The following is a 6,883-nucleotide window of genomic DNA, read 5'->3' on the forward strand; positions in this document are numbered from 1 at the left end:
CTGAAAAGCTTGAAGACAGTCACTTGTAAAGTAGAACATAGAATTAGGGGTCACTTAGAAGTCCTTTATTTGACCTTTGACCTTCTCTTGTCTCTCTGATAGGGTTTGCCTGGTAGCCCCGGAACCAAGGGTGGACCTGGAGGCAAGGTAAGGCTGTGACCAACTATCACCTGATTCATTGTCCTACCACATCACCACAATCAATAAAAGAGGAAGGACATTTAATGTGCTTAGACAGACAATAGTGCAAAGGAAGCTACTGCCCCAACTGATAACCACTTCCTGTTCTGTTTCCCTTCAGGGAGAGCCTGGTCCCAGAGGCCATGTTGGAATGTCTGGTGCCCCAGGACCTCAGGTAGGTCACCTCACCTGCCCATGTGTTTGTTTGTTTTTCACACACCAGAATGCAGATTTTTATTGTAGCTGTTGCTGATATGAGGATCTTAACTCTCTCTCTCTCTCTCTCTCTCTCTCTCTCTCTCTCTCTCTCTCTCTCTCTCTCTCTCTCTCTCTCTCTCTCTCTCTCTCTCTCTCTCTCTCTCTCTCTCTCTCCTCTCTCTCTCTCTCTCTCTCTCTCTCTCTCTCTCTCTCTCTCTCCTCTCCTCTCTCTCTCTCTCTCTCTCTCTCTCTCTCTCTCTCTTCTCCTCTCTCCTCTCTCTCTCTCTCTCTCTCTCTCTCTCTCTCTCTCTCTCTCTCTCTCTCTCTCTCTCTCTCTCTCTCTCTCTCTCTCTCTCTCTCTCAGGGTGAGCCTGGTCTTCCTGGTGAAGCTGGTATGGAGGGTGTTCCTGGACCTAAGGTATCTTCTCCCACAATCCATCACTATAACAAGTCACCATCACTATAACAAGTCACCATCACTATAACTTATGTGGTATGTGGTAGCAGAGAATCAGCTGGCACCAATACATACATGCATGAAACACTTTGAGTTATGTTATTGTCACACTTTTAATTTCTATCTCTCTCCTTCTTTCTCTCTCTCTGTCTCTCTCTCTGTCTCTCTCTCTCTCTCTCTCTCTCTCTCTCTCTCTCTCTCTCTCTCTCTCTCTCTCTCTCTCGCTCTTCCTCTCTCCTTCTCTCCCTCAGGGCGACAGAGGCCAGAGGGGAGCTGTAGGGCCACAGGGTATTGTCGGCAAGGCTGTAAGTCACTTCTGCACAGCTCAGCACAAACATACAGTTTTGTCTAAATCAGTGGTTGTCTAACTATGTTCTGTTGTTACTGTCATACTGTCATTTACTTGACCAACAAGTCGACACACATCTAGGCAGGAATATAATCTAAGTGGTGTTGTGTCTCTGCAGGGCAACAAGGGTATGAGAGGACCTATGGGTGTTCCAGGGGCTCAAGGCATCTCAGGAACTAAGGGAGACAAGGTGTGTGTGTGTTTTGTGTTTGTGTAAAATCACATAAATCTTTGTGTGTACGTGTGTGTAAAATATATGTGTGTGTGTGCTCTTGCATCTGTGAGTTTATGGATGTGTATGTATCGAGACATATTCTCTGTGTGTGTCCGTGCGAGTGCATGTGTGAGTTTATGGATGTGTATGTATCGAGACATATTGTCTGTGTGAGTTTGTTTGTGTTGAACATTGAAGTCACAATAGGGATTCATTTGTGTGGGATCATACTGTTGCCCAAACGGCCCATTGGGGGCAATGTTGATCCACGAATCCTACAGCCGTTCTCTCGCACAGAGCCTAAGCAATATAAATGATACTACTAGAGTCATCATCTCATTTTACATTGACATTTTAGTCATTCAGCAGACGCTCTTATCCAGAGCGACTTACAGTTAGTGAGTGCATACATTTTTCATACTGCCCCCCCGTGGGAATCGAACCCACAACCCTGGCGTTGCAAACGCCATGCTCTACCAACTGAGCTACACGGGGCCCTCCCATGTCTTTAGATTAAACTACATCTTTCTTACTGTGCGCTTTGTCTCCTGCAGTCCTTGGCCGGATCCATATATTGTCCTTGCACTTTATTATAATGTATTGTGTATTTACTGTGTGACTCGTCTGTCTTCACAGGGATTCCAAGGAAAAGTTGGAGCGAAGGGAGACTTTGTAAGTAGTAGTAAGCCTGTTATTTAAACCAATAGCGTAGTATCCAGAATCACTCCTATATGATGCAATAGCCAATGACCAATTGATTGAACTTGTTCTTTCTCGCTCTCTCGTCTTTCAGGGTGATCCTGGTGTAGAAGGCTTGGCTGGGGAGAAAGGAGAGAAGGTGAGTGGCTTTATCAGGATGGGACGGGGGAGAAAATGCATCATATCTTCATGTTCTTGAAGAGAAATTATTGAATCTAAGGGGAAAATTCTAACTTCCTAACTGTAGATCCACTGTTAGTATTTCAGACTGGAGCGGACTGACCTGTCTGTATGTCTGTCTCTCTCTCTTTCTCGTCCTCTGACAGGGTTTGGGTGGTGAGCCTGGACCCAAAGGACAGGTAAGAACATCATTGGGGTCACATCCAATCACATCTCATTCATAGTAGATGGAAGCTAGTCAAAGGAAGTCAAAGCTAATCAAAGCTAGTTGAAGCTAATCAAAGCTAGTGGAAGCTATTCAAAGCTATTCAATGCTAGTTGAAGCGAGTCGAAGCTAGTTGAAACTAGTCAAATCTAGTCAATGCTAGTTGAAGCTAGTTGGAACTAGTTGAAGCTAGTCGAAGCTAGTCAATGCTAGTTGAAGCTAGTTGAAGCTAGTCAAATGTAAGTCGAAGTTAGTTTAAACTAGTTGAAGCTGGTCAAAGCTAGTCAATGCTAATCAAATGCTATCTTAGCATCAAACAGTGTTGTCACATCACTGGGGTCACATCCAATCACATCTCATTCATAGTAGATGGAAGCTAGTCAAAGATAGTCAAAGCTAATCAAAGCTAGTTGAAGCTAATCAAAGCAAGTGGAAGCTATTCAAAGCTATTCAATGCTAGTTGAAGCGAGTCGAAGCTAGTTGAAACTAGTCAAATCTAGTGAATACTAGTTGAAGCTAGTTGGAACTAGTTGAAGCTAGTCGAAGCTAGTTGAAACTAGTCAATGGAGTCACTGACCACCTTCCGGAGACACTTGAAACCCTACCTCTTTAAGGAATACCTGGGATAGTATAAAAGTAATTCTTCTATCCCCCCCCTACCCCACCCCCACAAAAAAATTTTTTTTTTATTAATAATAATAATTTTAAAAAAAGACATATAAAAAGAAATAAACAACAAAAAAATCAAAAAACAACAATACATATATAAAACAAATGAAAATTAAAAATATACTCTAAAAAAAAATATTTTTTAAAGTGGTTGTCCCACTGGCTATCATAAGGTGAATGCACCAATTTGTAAGTCGCTCTGGATAAGAGCGTCTGCTAAATGACGTAAATGTAAATGTAAATGTCACTTTGGATCTCATCTGTCTCTCTTTCCTCCACAGCAAGGAGTGAGGGGAGAGCTAGGGTTCAACGGCCCCACAGGAGACCCAGGTAAACCAGGAGACCAGGGACCAGGAGGACTGCCCGGGCCTCGTGGCCTCAACGGGGAGAGAGGACTATCAGGCATGCCAGGCATCGTGGGGGCAGCGGTGAGTCCTAACGAGCCTGAAAAAAACGACAGGGATTAGTGAGATTGTGCTGTGATTATACTGAATAGAGAATGCTAGTGACTGACTGACTGACTGATGATTGGTTGGTATGTTTTCTTTCCTCTATCCATCATCTACCATCCTGTCATCAATCTTTCCCTCTCTCTCCCTCTCCTTGCTCCTCTACAGGGACGGGATGCATCTGACCAGCACATTATTGAGGTGGTTCTGAAGATGCTGCAAGGTAAGAAGTCACAACATTACAAATCTGCTGAATCTACTGTATCTAGGTAAAACATTGACTGTATACGTAGCTATAGCTAATATACATCCTCTATCCTCCTCCTCCAGAGCGTCTGGCTGCTGTAGCGGTGAGCGCTAAGCGTGCCGTACTGGGTGGAGCCGGTGTCATGGGTCCCCCTGGTCCTCCCGGACCCCCAGGAGCTCCCGGTGCTCAGGGCCCACACGGCCTCACCGGCGCCCGTGGCATCCCTGGCATGTTTGGAGCCTCCGGACAGATTGGCAACACCGGACTGAAAGGTAGAAACTGAAATTGTTGACGTTCCAGAGAAAATGAGACACTGATCACTCAAAAAGTAATATAACAGATCATGAGAAAAGATCACTGACCCCTCTCCATCCCTCCATTTTTCTCTCGTTCAGGAAAGAGAGGAGCAAAAGGAGACCGAGGAAATTCTGGCAAACCACATCCTGGTCAGCCAGGACCCCCAGGAATACCAGGTGAGGCCCCAGGGGCACCACATGCACGCTCCTAACACGCACACACACACACACACACACACACACACGCACACACGCACACACGCACACACACACACACACACACACACACACACACACACACACACACACACACACACACACACACACACACACACACACACACACACACACACAGACATACACACTTAGAAGTGACCTTCCTCTTCACACCTATCCAGTTATTATAAAGGTGTACCAATTTACCTGAGGAAGTTAGTGTCAAACTAAAAATCTCTTCAAAGGAATGTAGTAAATCAAAAGGCTATCTCTTCCTCTCTCTCATCTTCTACCTCCTCAGGTCCTCCTGGTATTGACGGCGTGGCTCGAAACGGTAAGCCTGGTGAGCGAGGCCCCCAGGGCTCGGCAGGAGAGGCTGGTCGTCCCGGTAAGGCGGGCCCCACTGGTCTTCCAGGGTTCTGTGAGGCTGCAGCCTGCCTAGCTGCCTCGGCCTACACCTCCCCCAGACTACAGGACTCCGCCAGGGTCAAGGGCCCCGGAGTCTAACCTGAGACCTCTCCATCAAGAGCCCCACAACACCAGGTAGAAAGAGAGAGACAGAAGAGAGAGAAGGAGGGATAAAGGAGAGAGAAAGAGAGAGAGACCACTCCTTCATTGGATACCATTGAGAGCGAGAAGTGGGGGCAATACTATCGTGAATGATGTTGCCCCCGACCCCTAAACTGACGACCTTCAGTTCTACTGTTTAGAGACTCTGTTTGCAACACATACCACGCCCACCCACTTTAAATCACCATGATAACAGCCACTCACAGCCAATAACACCCCTCTGAATTTATAATCTCTGGTCGAGGATTGGCGGATGTAAATGTCAGTCACGTCCAACTGCCCCACTCCCCACCACAGAGGGAGAGAGAATGAGAGAGAGACGTAGTGACATCTGAATATCATATCCAGTGACATCATTGATGACGTCATCATCAGCCGTAGCCCCTGGACTGGGAGGAGCATAGATATACTTTGGTGTTTTTCTTTTATACCGTGGTCACTTTAAATTCAATTGTTTTATACCTGAAATATTAATATTGAAATATATGCTTTGAAGCAGAAAATGCAATGCCCCCGCCACTCCCCACCAAACAAGAAGTGCCTTACAAGTGTACACAAAAGTACCAAAAAAAGATTAAAATCGAAATCCACACTCCATACTGTACCTTTGTAAGATGTATTGCTAAACCCCTCACTTGTATGCTTGAGTGAAATAGTGAACCCCCCTTTTTTGCCTCACATGTACATTGCCACTCCAGTCTACTTTAGCCTCATTTAGAAACAAATAATGTCTTTAGCTTTGATCTCTTTCTCTAGTTGCCTGGCAACAGCATATCCCGATGGGCACTCCCATCTATCTCCCATAATTCAGTGCTGTAAATCTTTGTAAATGTGTGTTGATTTTATGTAGAGAAAAAAAGAGGATGGGTTAGAATATCAACCAACCAAAACAACCCCTGTGTTAATGAACCTAATCAGCAATAAAGTTTCAAAGTTCAAATGACTGCTTTTCCAAACAGGTCAGTTACAGTAATCAATCTTTCTATGCCACTGTCAACTAACTTCCATGGAGTCAATCAATGTCAGCATTCTAACAACAACCAGGACTGATTATTTTCATTAACAGAAACAATCTATTTATTGTTCTTTATATGATTCATCTGTAAAGACTTACGTTTGATTTCTTTTTTTCCTGGTTGTTCAGGTCAACCAATTCCAAACCAATAAAGAAGAACGTTTTGTAAAACCTGAATGTTCTTCTCTCTCATGTGGGAACCGTTGGAACTCTGAATCGAAACAATGATTGTACTAAAATTACATGGCCTTTATTCCATTGGGTTTAGAGATGGGTTAATGGGTAGAGTCTAGACTTTCTCTGTCTGTGTGCCACACTCCAGTCCAATTGTTGCTGGTAATGCACCCTTTAAGTTGGTTGCCAACTGTTTTCCAAGAAAATACGAAAAGGTGAGAGTTAAGTGCTGCATAACTGCATGTAGTTTACTGCCTAGACTACAGGATAATGACATACATTATTGCATACAAAGGTATTCTGGTATAAGGCATATACCATTTAAAATGTCCCCAAACACCCAGCTCAGTTTCTGTCTTTCTTTAGTTGTATTTCTGCTTTATGATCTGCAGTTTATCCAGCCCTATCCTTCTGTGTGTAGTACAATGTCATGCACTCAAAGCTGCGGAAGTTAAGCTTTTGTGAAGGCCTTACTGGAAAAGCTTTCCACTTGGACTCATTCACATAGTAGTATGAGTCTTGCAGGTGGCTTGAAGTTTATACAAAAGCAGCTCTAGCACTCTGCTTACTTGAAAAGCTAAATAATTGAATTGGAGTGCTAGTTAACGTTTTGTCCCTAGTGTGCTTTCAATCAGAGAACCAAGAAAAGGCATTCCAATAAAAGGCATTGGACACGTTGATGGTAAGTATGGTAAAACTGAGCCACATTTGATACTTTGATGCGTCAAATGTGTTTATCAACAACAACATTCCGACCAGACCACG

At 44.2% G+C, this 6,883-nt stretch overlaps 1 pseudogene across 1 annotated transcript in view; it reads left to right on the forward strand.

Moving 5' to 3' along the window:
- LOC311121061 overlaps window positions 1–5,311 on the forward strand; it is a 17,385-nt pseudogene extending 12,074 nt beyond the window's left edge. Inside the window, exons 15-27 of the transcript in view lie at window positions 103–147; window positions 302–355; window positions 743–796; window positions 1,087–1,140; window positions 1,303–1,374; window positions 2,035–2,070; window positions 2,192–2,236; window positions 2,424–2,456; window positions 3,433–3,579; window positions 3,769–3,823; window positions 3,931–4,119; window positions 4,243–4,320; window positions 4,661–5,311. The product of the transcript in view is annotated as an uncharacterized misc_RNA (transcript). The remainder of the gene's footprint in view (window positions 1–102; window positions 148–301; window positions 356–742; window positions 797–1,086; window positions 1,141–1,302; window positions 1,375–2,034; window positions 2,071–2,191; window positions 2,237–2,423; window positions 2,457–3,432; window positions 3,580–3,768; window positions 3,824–3,930; window positions 4,120–4,242; window positions 4,321–4,660) is intronic.
- Window positions 5,312–6,883: the final 1,572 nt, after the last annotated feature.

Source organism: Coregonus lavaretus, assembly GCF_964263955.1.
Source record: "Coregonus lavaretus genome assembly, chromosome: 3".
Lineage (NCBI taxonomy): Eukaryota > Metazoa > Chordata > Actinopteri > Salmoniformes > Salmonidae > Coregonus > Coregonus lavaretus.